General features: G+C 40.2%; 1 long non-coding RNA gene across 1 annotated transcript; it reads left to right on the top strand.

Annotated features, from left to right (window-relative positions):
• The first annotated feature begins 744 nt into the window (after positions 1-744).
• Positions 745-7,495, top strand: LOC111823783. The gene is made up of 4 exons (XR_002826890.1): positions 745-1,055; positions 2,610-2,909; positions 3,431-3,595; positions 7,122-7,495. It is a non-coding gene; the product is annotated as an uncharacterized LOC111823783 (long non-coding RNA).
• The last annotated feature ends 6,088 nt before the right edge of the window (positions 7,496-13,583 follow it).

Genomic DNA, 13,583 nt, shown 5'->3' with positions numbered 1-13,583 from the left:
CCTTGTCAGGGATGAGTAATGTTGATAGCATGTACCCTGGTATGCTGTGGTAAGAATGGCCCTTTACCTTTGCAATCTTTCTTCCAAGAACTCTAACCCCAATCATGAGAAAAAATGAGAAAAACCCAAACTGAGGACCACTCTGCAAAGTTACCTGACCTGTCATCAAAATCAAGAAAATTCTGAGAAACTGTCAAAAATCTAGAGGAGCCTAAGGGGAAATGATGACAATTCAATGTGGTATCTTGTTGAGATCTGGGGACAGAAAAAGGACATCAGATAATAATTAAAATTCAACTAACGTATGGACTTTAGTTATTAACAATGTTTCATTTGTTTGGATAAATTTAGCACACTAATGTAAGATTAACAGTGGGGACAACTGGATAGTTGGTATAAGGGAACCCTTTGTGCTACTCTTGGAATTTTTCTGTAAATATAACACTACTAGAGGCCCAGTGCACAGATTCGTGCACTGGTGGAGTCCCTCAGCCTGGCCTGCGGGGATCGGGCTGAAACTGGCTCTCCAACATCCCCCAAGGGGTCCCAGATTGCAAAAGGGCATAGGCCAGACCAAGGGACCCCACTGGTATATGATTGGGGCCAGGGAGGGCTCCAGGGTGTGTCCGGCCTGTCTCGCTCATTCCAAACAGCTGAACACCAGCAGCAAACTAACCTACCCGTCGAAGAGTCTGCCCCCTTGTGGTCAGTGCACATCATAGCGACTTGTAGAATGGTCGAACAAATGGTTGGACACTTAGCATATTAGGCTTTTATTATATAGGATTCTAAAATTTATAAATATTTAAAAGAACATTTTTAAAATCTGAAAGCATGTATTGTATGATTTTCTTCGCTCCTTTCCTCCCTCCCTTCCTCCCTCCCTCCCTTCCTTCCTTCCTTCCTTCCTTCCTTCCTTCCTTCCTTCCTTCTTTCCACCCACCCATACATCCATCTGTTCTTCCATCAATTCTCTCTATATATACATAAAGAGATGCCTGTAATGCTGTCCACCACATTTTAAGGACTCCTGTATATGACTCTTGGAATTTGTGGTAATTTTCTCAACTGCTTGAATTATTTTGAATAATTATGTTCTTTCTATTAAAGTATTAAAGACACTATGTTTTCTACATGAAGATGGAGAAAAAGTGCTAACTATCAAGATCTTTTTATCTTGATAATATTCTAGTTACGATAGGAACCAACATACTGTTTCATTTTGTAGGGATTTGTGGGATAAAATTTGGTCCAAAAGAGGGTTTACTAAATTACCATAATCCATCAGTATATTTATATACAATTAACTATATTAATTGTATACAAAACAGACAAATAAAAAAGATGTTCTCATTCCCCCCCCCCTCCTCCGTGGGAACTCCGAGAGAGAGAGAGAGAGAGAGAGAGAGAGAGAGAGAGAGAGAGAAAAGGACCTTGATTGTGTGATTTTGCTGTTAAGATATATAAGATATTTTACAGTTAGCCACTGCAGGAAGGAGGAATGCTCAAGTGTTCTCACCTCGGCTCCGGAGAGCTCAGTTCATTTGTAGCCAAGAAGTAAAGCATGTCTAAGAGCAAACAATGGATTTAAGCCATAGTAGAGCTCTGCCTAATGTGAGAGGTGGGTCTGGCTCAATACAAATAATTGTTATTTCAGATGAATGTAATTGCAATAAGGCGTTAGTTATGAATAAAAGAAAAGAAGACAAAACATAAGAAGAATCATTCTATTCTTTTTTCTCCCTATCCCTCAAAGCAGAAAAGATGGCCTAATCTCTCAATTTCTAATTTAATGTTAGTTGGAAGTCGGTCCTAAAACCTTATAATTTTTAAAAATTTATCTTTATTGTTGAAAATATTACACATGCCTTCTTCCCCTCCCCATTGCCCCCCTTTACCCTGGCCCCTAAAACCTTATAATTTTAAAAAAATCTTTATTGTTGAAAACCTTATAATTTTAACATTGGAAGAAATATCTAAAATCACTGAGTCCACTTCCCTCTTGTTATAGATGAAGAACAGAGAATCTGTGTGCTCATTTGTGTGTGTGTGTGTGTGTGTATGTGTGTGTGTGTTTTAATTTTTTTTTTTTCAGAGAGGAAGGGAGAGGGAGAGATAGAAACATTGATGATGAGAGAGAATCATTGATCAGCTGCCTCCTGCATGCCCCCTACGGGGGATCAAGCCCATAACCCAGGCATGTGCCCTGATAGGGAATTGAACTGTGACCTCCTGGTTCATAGGTCAACACACAACCACTGAGCCACACAGGTTGGGCCTGTGTGCTCAGTTATAAGAAAACCTGATAAACCCAATTCTGCTTACAAAACAGATATATCAGGAGGTGGGTATTAAATTTACAAATGACCCAATGTAGTATTCCATTAAATGTGCTCCCCATATGTTTTAAAAGTATGATTCAACTTATAAAAATGGAAGTCACACACAACCTTTAGGAACTTATCTAAATTTAGCAAATGCATATTCCTGGAATGCCTTCCATGTGCAAGTAGAAATGGCCCCCAACTCTGCTGTGAAGTAATATGTGACCTTAGAGAAAACTTCATTTATCTTGGAAACTGACATTCCTCTTTAAACATACAAAACAGGTTGCAACAGTTTTCAGAAATGATCAGAGTCCAGTGACAAGCAACAAAACCCGTGGTCTGAGTCTCACTCCCATTTCCTGGTGTCTTCATCTTCCTCCCCATTTGTCTTCCCATCATTGCTGTTCTGTGTACCAAGCCAAGAGCCCAGAAATATCTGACTAAAACAAGTCAAGTGTTCACATATGTTGATTTCCAAAAAAGCCAACCAAAACAGAAATGAACTAAAAAGGACAAAATATTAAAAATTCTTCTAAATCATTTACTTTTCAGTGGGCCTCCATTTTGGATTTCTAGTATATGGTGAGTATGTAATATTAATGCTTTAATTCATCCAGATTACTGGGTTGTAGTTTTCAGGAAATCATACATGTTTGTCTTATTAGAGGAGTATGTTAAAATTTTACTAGCAAGGGGAATGTTAAAGCCTAAGTATCATCAACACACTGTTCTAAGGCTCCACCCTGAGAAGGTATTTGGCTGTAGACAATTACAGGCTGTCAGAGTTCTTAGAGAATTTGTAAGGCCTACAGACCAACTCTAGGAATAGGAATAAAATGAAAAGGAAACATAATTTAATCCTTTATTTATATCAGAAAAGCAGTTGTGTGCAAGTCAAGGTGATTATTTGTAAAGGTTAGTCATTGGGGCAGAAATGATAAAAGTAAAACTTTACTTATACCACATCAGTGTTACCCCTGAGCAATTATGGCAACAAAAAGATCCAGACAAAGCCAACAGGAGATGCGTGGAGAGTAAATTCAAATGTATGTGAAACACCTGGATCCATTTCTAAGTAATTGATGTTTAAAATTTGTTTCTAGTTCTTTCTGAAGCTCCTGTCTTCCAGGCTCACAGAATCTGCAGTGGCAGCATTTATCTTTTTGAGTGTGTCCAAGTTTAAGGTTTGAAGTAATTATGAAGAACATCTGACTAGGAGAAAAACAAAAGCCAATAAGAAAACTTGTGAAAAGGGGAGAAAAGTCAAGGTGAATTTAGGTTTCTCAAAAGGCTGTGTTTCTGACTAGAGGAAATAAAACATTCGCCAATTGGCTTCATGGGATCCCAGGCTGGGCACAGAGACAGAGGGAACAGATGTTGGAGCTTCTTCCTGAATTGTGTGGCCAGATTATATCCCTTAGGATTCCCAGATGTAATTCTCTGAGAGATCAGAATATGTCCATGTCCTCTCAGTTTTATGAACATTCTCATGCACAGTTAATAATGCTAAGGCTGTGCTCTCTCCTAGTGTAAATGTGGCTAAAAATTGCACCATGTTCCTGGCAGGACCTGTGTCCCAATATGTCCTGTGGCAAATTCCACCACTTCTGGGAAGACCTGCTCCTGTTTATGTTTCAGCCTTGCTCATTCCCTCCCTCTTCCTGTCAGTCAGACCTGCTTTCCTTACCATGCAGAGAACCCTCCCTTGGCTTCTATTGGAAAGGGTCAGGGCACAGCTAACATTTATGGGTCTGGCCCACATCCACATGCTCTAAGGAAACTAGAAATCTTGACAGGCTTGAGGGAAGTTAATGAAACACAAACTAACCACCCTAACATTTCACAACCAAGAAAGGGACTCACAGAAACCAAATGTAAAATGAATTAAAATGTCAAGATTGGGACTTAAAAAAATTGCCAGAGAACATTGACATCATATGTGGAAAGCATAGGGATCTGTTCAAATTGTTTAGAAAGAGCCCACAATCTGAGAGAGATGCTCACATCCAAATGTTTCGAGCAACTTGCACACTGGAACAGGGAGAAGAGGAGCAAGGAGATGTGAATTGCCAGCCCGAGCATTTCATAGCCATTCAGCTCACAGAAGAGCTTCTGGACTGATAGGAATCTTTAAGTCAAGTTTAGCTGGTTCTTTTAAAATATATATATATTTTTTATTGATTTCAGAGGGGAAGGGAGAGGGAAAAATAGAAACATCGATAATGAGAGAACCATCAATTCGCTGCCTCCTGCATGCCCCCCACTGGGGATCAAGCCCAAAAACCAGACATGTGCCCTGACTGGGAATCGAACCATGACCTCCTGGTTAATAGGCCAACACTCAACCACTGAGCCACACTGGCCGGGCTAAGCTGGTTCTTAAAATAACAACTTATATGAGGAGTATTGCACTTAATTGAGTTTCAGTTGCTTATATAAGCTCTTTTAAGTGACCTAATCTTTTTAAGTAGACTATAAATTGCAGAAGATCAGAGACTGAGCCTTAAGACTCCTGTTTCCTCAGTCAGTGCCAAGGCCACTTAAGCAACAAGTAGTAGATGTAAAATACAGTTAGTCATGAAACTAAAAGAGCCCTAAATAAAAATATTCTTCTTCAACCCCTAATTGAAGTAGGTACATTATTTAGCTCTCCAGAAAAGAGTTCTCTCTCCCCTTCTTATACCTTTCTGGAAATAAGAGGGCATTTTCAGTCAGGGATTTTAGCAATCCTTTAGACCAGTGTGGCTCTTTGGCCCCTTGAGTGTGGCTCTTCCACAAAATACCACGTGCGGGTGCGCATGTACAGTGCAAAGTTGACTTAAAACTTTAAGTAAAGTTTATTAAGTTAATTTTAGGGAACATTGTGGAGTGAAAGAAGATGTAGTGTTGAGGATTGAGAAAGGTATGTTGAGATGGTTTGGACATATAGAGAGGATGAACGAAAGGAGATAGACGAAACAAGTATGCAAGACGAGTGTGGATGGGAGAGTTGGACCTCAGCGAAAGTACCTCAATCAGATTGAGGACGTTTTTAGCAAAGGCCAGCTTAGGAGTACCCTAATTAAGTAAATAACAATGTACCTACCTATATAGTTTAAGTTTAAAAAATTTGGTTCTCAGAAGAAATTTCAATCGTTGTACTGTTGATATTTGGCTCTGTTGGCTAATGAGTTTGCCGACCACTGGTTTAAGGCTTCCATAACTTTAGGCTGCCCTGGTAAGTCCTGCCCTTTGTCTCTTAAGTTCCAGCTCATCCCTATAGGGCTTATCACTTTTTGCCTGAGGGTAGCATCAGGTTCTAACTAATCCTTATGGTACCTGGAGGTGTTCTGGGAGTGTAACAACCTTGGGCTCTAAAAGACAATCCTGCTCTTTCTCACAATGAGACTCTAGCGGCCCTATTCTAAGGGTAGCTACCCAAACACTTCTGCCTTCAGATGGAATAGCTTTCACTATCCTAAAGAGGGAGAAAATATACACTTAATCTCTAGCAGGTGATTCAGCTACATTATTGTACATTTATGTGCAACTCAACTGCTGAACTATGAGTGACACTCGAAAATAAACCCCTTTGCCAAGAGGCTCCATTTGGTCCATCACATTGGTCTGTGAATAATCTATTTGGACTTGTAAGCCACACTGCTTGATGTAATAGACTTCAGTTTTCATTTGGCCCAGTTCCACCATGGCCCTAAGGAATTCTTCATAAAGGAACATCTGAAAGTGCTCTTGTAGGTGTGTCGGAGGCCGGACGTTTGACTGAACAATGGCAGCAGTGTTTCTATATTGAACTCCAGATATCAGATGAAGGTTCAAGATGTAGAAATGTTTTGTGCTCTCTCTGTTTTTGAGTTCTCCATCTTAAAAGAAGAAATACAAGAACACTTAATAGTTCCAGCATTCTGAGTTGCGGGGGTGGGGAATGACTTAAGTACTTCCCTGAATTTTCCATTTTTTGGTCATAGTAAAAGGCAAGGGATTAGGACAGATTTGTGTGTGTCTAATTACAAGAGGAAATGGGGAAGGGACAAGATCAGAATCTAGATTTTTTTCCCCTTTATGTGTGGGGGTGGTGGGGGGAAAGGGGGTTGGTTGGGAGTTTCTTTCTGCACAGCAACAATCTTCAGGTCCTGGGCAACCCACCCACCCATTTGCTCATAACTGGCCGTTTTGCTGAGTGGGAAATTTTGATCTCGAGACATTTAGCCCTAGCCTAAGAAACAAACCAGCTTAGCCTGGGTTCTTCAAAGAACAGAGTTTCAGGCAGAAGTTTATGTGCTATAGCTTTATTAGAGAATGCAATCCCAGGGAAAGAGTTGGGGAAGGACTGAGATGGAAAGGTAGGAGAGCCAACATGACAATGTATTACCCACTCCACAGCTGGTGCCAAACTAATTGCTCAATCTTACAGCACTGTTTTTTAAGAGAAAGGCAAATTTCTTATTTTGCCTCCTATTGGTCAATGGGACAATAACTGCCCACTCCCTTAACCCTCACATTCTGATTGTACAGGTGTTGACACTGAGTGTCATCATGCCCCATCCACATTAAGGAAGTTGAGAATTGAGTTGAAAGAGGCAAGGCCTCTCAGGTTGTTGGGGTACTCCAAGGAGCTGGTCATAGTAGTGGAGGCTGGAAGGGACTGCAGACTCCAGTGTCTTCCCCGACCCAAGATTGAGAGCAGGATTTGACCTCACACTCTAGGTGGCTCCAGCTTCTTCACTCCTTGCCCATTCACATCTTTTTATCTTCTCATCTCTTTTCCCTCCTCCCTGGTTTGGACTAACCCATCAGTATGGTCGGCCCTGATATGTACCATGAAGAGCCCTCTTCAAGGAAAGATTTGCTGACCAGCAGTAGGAAATGCAACCAGTAGACAGCCTCCAGCTGTCAGCTTCTTCAGGAGCTGCCTCAGCTGCAGAGTCTCTGCCTGAAGTCATGCCCATCTTGGGGCAGTCTGGATCTGGTGACTGAACATGGGCTGGTCATTTTTTTTCAGGGATATAAAGTCCCAGGCAGTTATTTTGGGACAATGCCAAAGGACATTTTTCACTCCAGAGCTCCCACTAGGCTGGCCTATGTTGCAGTTTGACTTTTCCCTCTGCCAATCCTGCTCCCCCCACTTTCTGTCACGGGTGTTGATTTTAATAAACATCTTGTGCCCAAAACTTCATCTCAGCATCTACTTCTGGTGAACCCACCCTGTCACAATTAGCTTACAATATTTCATGCCCAGAATGTGTCAAATTTGTATAATGAATTGAAAAGTTAGGCCATTCAAGAATCTACAACTTGGCTTCTACATCCCACCCCTGAGCCCCACTGGCCTCAAGGGAACTAGTCCTGAATCTCTTCCAGGAGCAGGGATGTCAGTGACAGCAGTACATTTCTGATTCACATTTGTAACACCGTGTGAAGATTGTGGGGCCAGAGAACCCCTTGACAGAAACTTCTGCTACTAAGTGCACAACGCAGTGTCTTTGAAGCATTACCATACATGTGATGTCATATATATTCAAAGATTAAGTCTATCCAAAGGCCAGGACATATAGGTACATTTATTTCAGTATTTAGTGGTTGTAGAATACTTGAGCCCTCAATTTTCCACTCTAGGTTATTTACCACTGTCCTGGCTTCCATATTTATTAGACCAAATGAGAGGCAGAGAGCCCCATATCCTTCTTTTTTGCCCCCTCTCTGCTCTTTCAGGGTGGCTCCATTTAGCATTATAGCAGTACAGGTTGAGGTGTTAGGCAGTAGTAGAACATTGCCCTGATGATCCATTATTTTGTTTGCTAACATTAAACACTGTGGGGTGGCATCATAGGGGGCATACCTTGTGTAGCATTACAGCCTACTTCCTTCTATGAATGAAACCCACACAAAACATGTAGGGCATGATTATGTGCTCTTGTACCCATACACTCCCACACACCCTCCTTAGAAGGGTCATCCTCCCTTCCATCAAGTTGTACTTGAACCCTCTTTGTCAGTCTTCTCTCCCAATAAAAATAATATATCTTTCTTTAAAGAAAAATGGAAAAGGTAATTGAGAATTGAGCATCTGTTGAAACCATCTCTTCTCAATTTCCATGTTACTTGATTTAGAAATAGTGTAAATAATGCAGAAACACTGATAGGAAGCTCTTTGTTCCATATTATAGCTCAGGCCTAATGTGATGTATGCATTTCCAATATCGAAAATTCCTTACAGGTCCTGCCCTAACTGTTGTGGTTTTTTTTTTCAGTTTTTATTTCAAGAAAAACGATTTTAAATATAATAATGTTGCATGCAATAAACCTTAATATTTCAAGAAAAATGATCTTAAATATAATAATATATGCAATAAACATTAATATCTCAAGAAAAACAATTTTAAATATGATAATGTTACATGCAATAAACACCAATTATTCAGGAAAAATGATCTTACATATAATAATATTATGTGCAATAAACATTAATATTTCAAGAATAAAGAATTTTAAGTATAATAATATTACCAAAACTCTACTAACAGATGATATCACAAAAGTTGTAGGAAATATTAAAAGTCTTCAAATAACAGGATTACTCCTAATATATTCTAGATTTCCCCCCCCCCGCCCCCCTGCCCCCTGGCTCTCTTTTGTTCATCAGTTTATGTTGTTCATTATAGTCCACAAATGAGTGAGATCATATGATGTTTATCTTTCTCCGACTGGCTTATTTCACTTAGCATGATGCTTTTAAAGTTTATTTTGTTGGATATGAGTATCGCTACTCCAGCTTTTTTTTCTCCGACTGGCTTATGGAAATTTTTTTCCATCCCTTCACTTTCATCCTGTATGTCAGCGGTTCTCAACCTGTGGGTCGCGACCCCTTTGGGGGTCGAACGACCCTTTCACAGGGATCACCTAAGACCATCAGAAAACACATATATAATTACATATTGTTTTTGTGATTAATCACTATGCTTTAATTATGTTCAATTTGTAACAATGAAAATACATCCTGCATATCAGATATTTACATTATGATTCATAACAGTAGCAAAATTACAGTTATGAAGTAGCAACGAAAATAATTTTATGGTTAGGGGTCACCACAACATGAGGAACTGTATTAAAGGGTCACGGCATTAGGAAGGTTGAGAACCACTGCTGTATGTGTCTTTCGTTTTAAGGTGGGTCTCTTGTAGACAGCATATAGTTAGATCATGTTTTTGTATCCATTCAGCTACTCTGCACCTTTTGATTGGAGCATTTGATCCATTTACATTTAGGGTTATTATTGAGAGGTACTTATTTATAGCCATTTTAATTCTGTATGGCTAGGTTTCTCTGTTTCTTCTTCTCAGCAATCCCTTACAGCAATCCCTTTAGCATTTCTTGTACTGCTGGCTTGGTGGTGATGAACTCCTTTAGCCTTTTTTTTGGTCTGGGAAGCTCTTTATTTGACATCAAAATAGAATGATAGCCTTGCTGGATATAGTTATCTTGGTCTCAGATCCTTGCTTTCCATTACCTTGAGCACTTTATGCCATTCCCTTCTGGCCTGTAGAGTTTCTGATGAGAAATCAGGCATCAGCCTTATGGGTACTCCTTTATAGGTAACAGTTTTGTTTTCTCTTGCTGCCTTTAATATTCTCTTTAATTTTTGGCATTTTAATTATGATGTGTCTGGGCATGGGTCTGTTTCAGTTCTTCATGTTTGGAGTTCTCTGTGCCTCCTGAACTTGTGTGACTTTTTCCTTTACCACGTTAGGGACGTTTTCTACCATTATTTCTTCAAACACCTTCTCTATACCTTTCTCCCTTTCTGCTTCTTCTGGCACACCTACTATTCTAATATTGTTACACTTCACATTTTCCCACAGCTCCCTTAAGCTGTCCTCCTGTTTTTTAATTGTTTTTTCTTTTTGGTTTTCTAATTGAGTAATATTTTCAACTCTGTCTTCTCATTCAATGATTTGATCCTCAGCTTCCCCTAATTTGCTGTGTATTCCTTCCTATGTGTTCTTTATTTGTGTTATATCATTCTTTATCTCAGACTGTTCTTTTTTCTTAGTTATTATGTCTCTTTTCATACTGTTGAGCATTTTTAACATCATTACTCTGAACTCTGTTTCAGATAAATTTTTTATCTCTTCATTTATCTTTTCTTCTGGAGAATTTGCTAGTTCTTTCATTTGGGGGTTGTTTCTTTGTTTCCTCATTTGGGTTGTCTGTTTGGGTTTGTGACTATGTATTAGGTAGATCCTCTACACCTCTCAATCTCTAGTGCAGGACAGTGTTAATGGCTGTTTCTAATTGGATCAGGCAAAGACTCAAAGCCTTCAGAGACCACCTCTGTCTACAGACTAATAGGATTCTGACTTGAATTGCCCCCAGGCAATCATCCTCAGGTGTGATGAGAGTTTTTTTCAACAGGTGGGGCAGTTGCTTCTGCCTGGAGGCTAATTGTTACTTTTAATCTCTTAAGTGGCCTCAGGGCCAGGTGTTTTCCAATAGGGTGTGTTTACTGTCTTCCCCCCAGGCAAGGCAGATGTCTATATGGGAAAGAAGTCCTCTGATGTGTGAGGGAATGACTCATCCCAGGAAACTTGGGGTGTCTGCCTTCTGAGTTCTATCCCCTGAGTCCCCGGTCCTGGGTTCTACTCTCACAGCTCCAGTCCACTTCACCCTCCCTCTGCCAGAGCACAAGGTGGATGGCTCCACAGGAAATTTTTGTGCATTGGCCCTTTAAGAGGGTTCCTGAACTTTCAGCTGCCACTCCCTAGAAGACAGCACCCCACTGCTTTTCACAGCTAGATGTTATGTGGGTAACCTCCTCAGTTTGGTGCTCTCTGCTGGGGAGCACAGCTTTGGGGTTAGATCCCAGAGTTCTCAGTGGCACCCCCCATAGCTGAGATATCTCTCAGGGACTTCAGTTGCCATCTGTGGGTGCCTAGCCAGCCCTTTCATGCCTCCCCCCCTCCTACCATTCACTATGTGCTCCCCCCCCCCCCACAACTATTGATTCACTTTTTAAAGTTGGAAATTATTGGGAAATTGTCAACTTAACTCAGAGGATTAACAAAAAACCTGGCCACAGAGACGCAAAGGAAGTCAAAGTATAGGCACAGATAAGTCAGGTGTTTATGGTAGAAACAATTGGGCTCACCAACTGTCCATGTACTTCTCTACATTTCCTAGTCTTACTTGTAGTCAGGTTAGGTCATATGACAAATTATGCCCAATAGATGAGCAGAAGGTATATATGGCACTTCTGGATTGAGGTAGTTAAGAGCTGATAGGTTTCCACCATAATATCTTTCTATTGTCCCAGTGAACTTGAAGACCACAACTTCCAAGTGGTGAAGCAACGAAATGGATAAACACCTCTCATGCCACAATAGGCATCTTTTCTCTTCCTTGGTTTCTAGATTCTCCTTGGGCTTTCTGGAGTCCCTACTCTCCAGCCCTCATTCCTTACGTTCCATCTTTCCTTGGTAAAGAGGCTAGCAGTAGCAGTTGACAGATATATGTGTGAATAATCTGAGACTCAGAAACAAACCAACCAATGTAGAATTTGTCTATGAGACAATAAGTTCATGTTCTCTTATGTTGCCTGCTTCTCTGTGAGGCCCATGATGTCACAGAGAATTCCCATAATGCCTTTTATATTGTTACTTCCACAACTAGTCCTTTAACTAAAAATCATGTTATTTTTTTCTCTAAGAGAATGCCCATTGAGTCAGATTTCATACAGTACAAAGTCTTTGTTCTCCATTATCTACAATTAATAATAGAAAATATTTGTTTCAAAATTTTTAAGAATAATTTTTCTCTTCTTTTTTCAAGCTAGCTAAATTTTATTTTTTGATGTTTACTTACAACTGAGAAAATCCTTAGTCCTTTCTAAATCAAGATCAAAATCAACATATAATAAGGTGCTACATTATATAGGTCTCAGTTAATTTTAATCCACTGTTTATGAAAACTTAGCTTTCTATACTTTCTTAATTATATCCCAGACTGAGATTCTGCCATAGCCCAGTAGAAGTAGAGAACTTTTCCTATGACATTTGAACAAATAGGAGCCTCTAGGCCCAGCCACAGATGTTTAGTTTTATATAAAATATGGATCTAGTTCTGGCTCTGTTTTCAACCATGAATTCCCTCATGGCTCCTAGGGTGTTCTGGCTGCTACTGCCACTGCTAACTTCACAACAAGAACATCAGGATTCCAAGGACACTGTGTCTCCTGGATTTGTCAAGGGACCCTACCCTGGCCAGGCTTCTTGATGGCATCCATATCAGTCATTGTCTTCTCTTATTCCACACCCAACCCCTTTTTCCAGCTGTTCATGTACTATGACTTGCCAGCTCCTTGTTATTATTATTCTTTGGGGCTGTTTCAGAATAAGGAGTGGGCCAGTTTACAATTTAAACCTTATGGGATTACATTTTCAAGTTGTGAACCTAAACCTTTTAGTGATTACTCTTGTCCAAATGCAGCTTCCTGCCCTCATGAAAAAAATTGTCTCCAAAGACATTTGGACATCTAGTAGCTATTGCAAAAGAATATATTGTTGATGAGTTAAGTGTAAAAGAACCAGAAACATATGGATTACATTTCCTTTTAAATGAGCATGGTCTCCAAAATGAAGGGAATGAATGAATTATTTGGCAATATCCAGTTTAGAAATGGTCAATATTAAAGTATTTGAAAGGTAAGGTGGAGAACAAGGCCTCTCTCTCCCTCTCTCTCCCTCTCTTTCCCTCTCTCTTTCCCTTGACTGGAATCTAACCTGGGACCCTTCAGTCCGCAGGCCAACGCTCTATCCACTGAGCCAAACGAATCAGGGCTTTTATCCTCTCTACTTTTTCCCTGCAAGAAGGAAAGGAGAAAGGCAGAGGGTTTTGAATCCGTACCAAAAGGAGGGAAAAAGAACTCTACATGGACACAGAGTAGTCCACGTAAGACCCCAGAGGCTTGAAATAGTGTACAAGTTTGGGAATTATGATGTGTTCCAACCATAAAGTGAAAGAAAGGATGGAAGGAGATGAGGTTGGAGAAAGGGGTTTCAGGCTGTCCTCACATGGAAGTCATTACAAAGCCTCTCTTTCCCACACTCCCTCTTCACTCTCTTTCTCCCTTTCACCAGGTTCACCTATTTGCTTTAAAATAACCCCTCAATTGAAAATTGAAAACAATTCAGGCCGTAGTCAGGATTTTCACCTTTATCCTGAGAACAATAGGAAACCATTTGGCAGACTTCATTAAATGAG

This window comes from Myotis lucifugus, unplaced genomic scaffold, assembly GCF_000147115.1.
Source record: "Myotis lucifugus unplaced genomic scaffold, Myoluc2.0 scaffold_0, whole genome shotgun sequence".
Classification (NCBI taxonomy): Eukaryota; Metazoa; Chordata; class Mammalia; order Chiroptera; family Vespertilionidae; genus Myotis; species Myotis lucifugus.
Note: the sequence above shows the minus strand (reverse complement) of the source record. Positions and strands in the feature narration are given on the sequence as shown.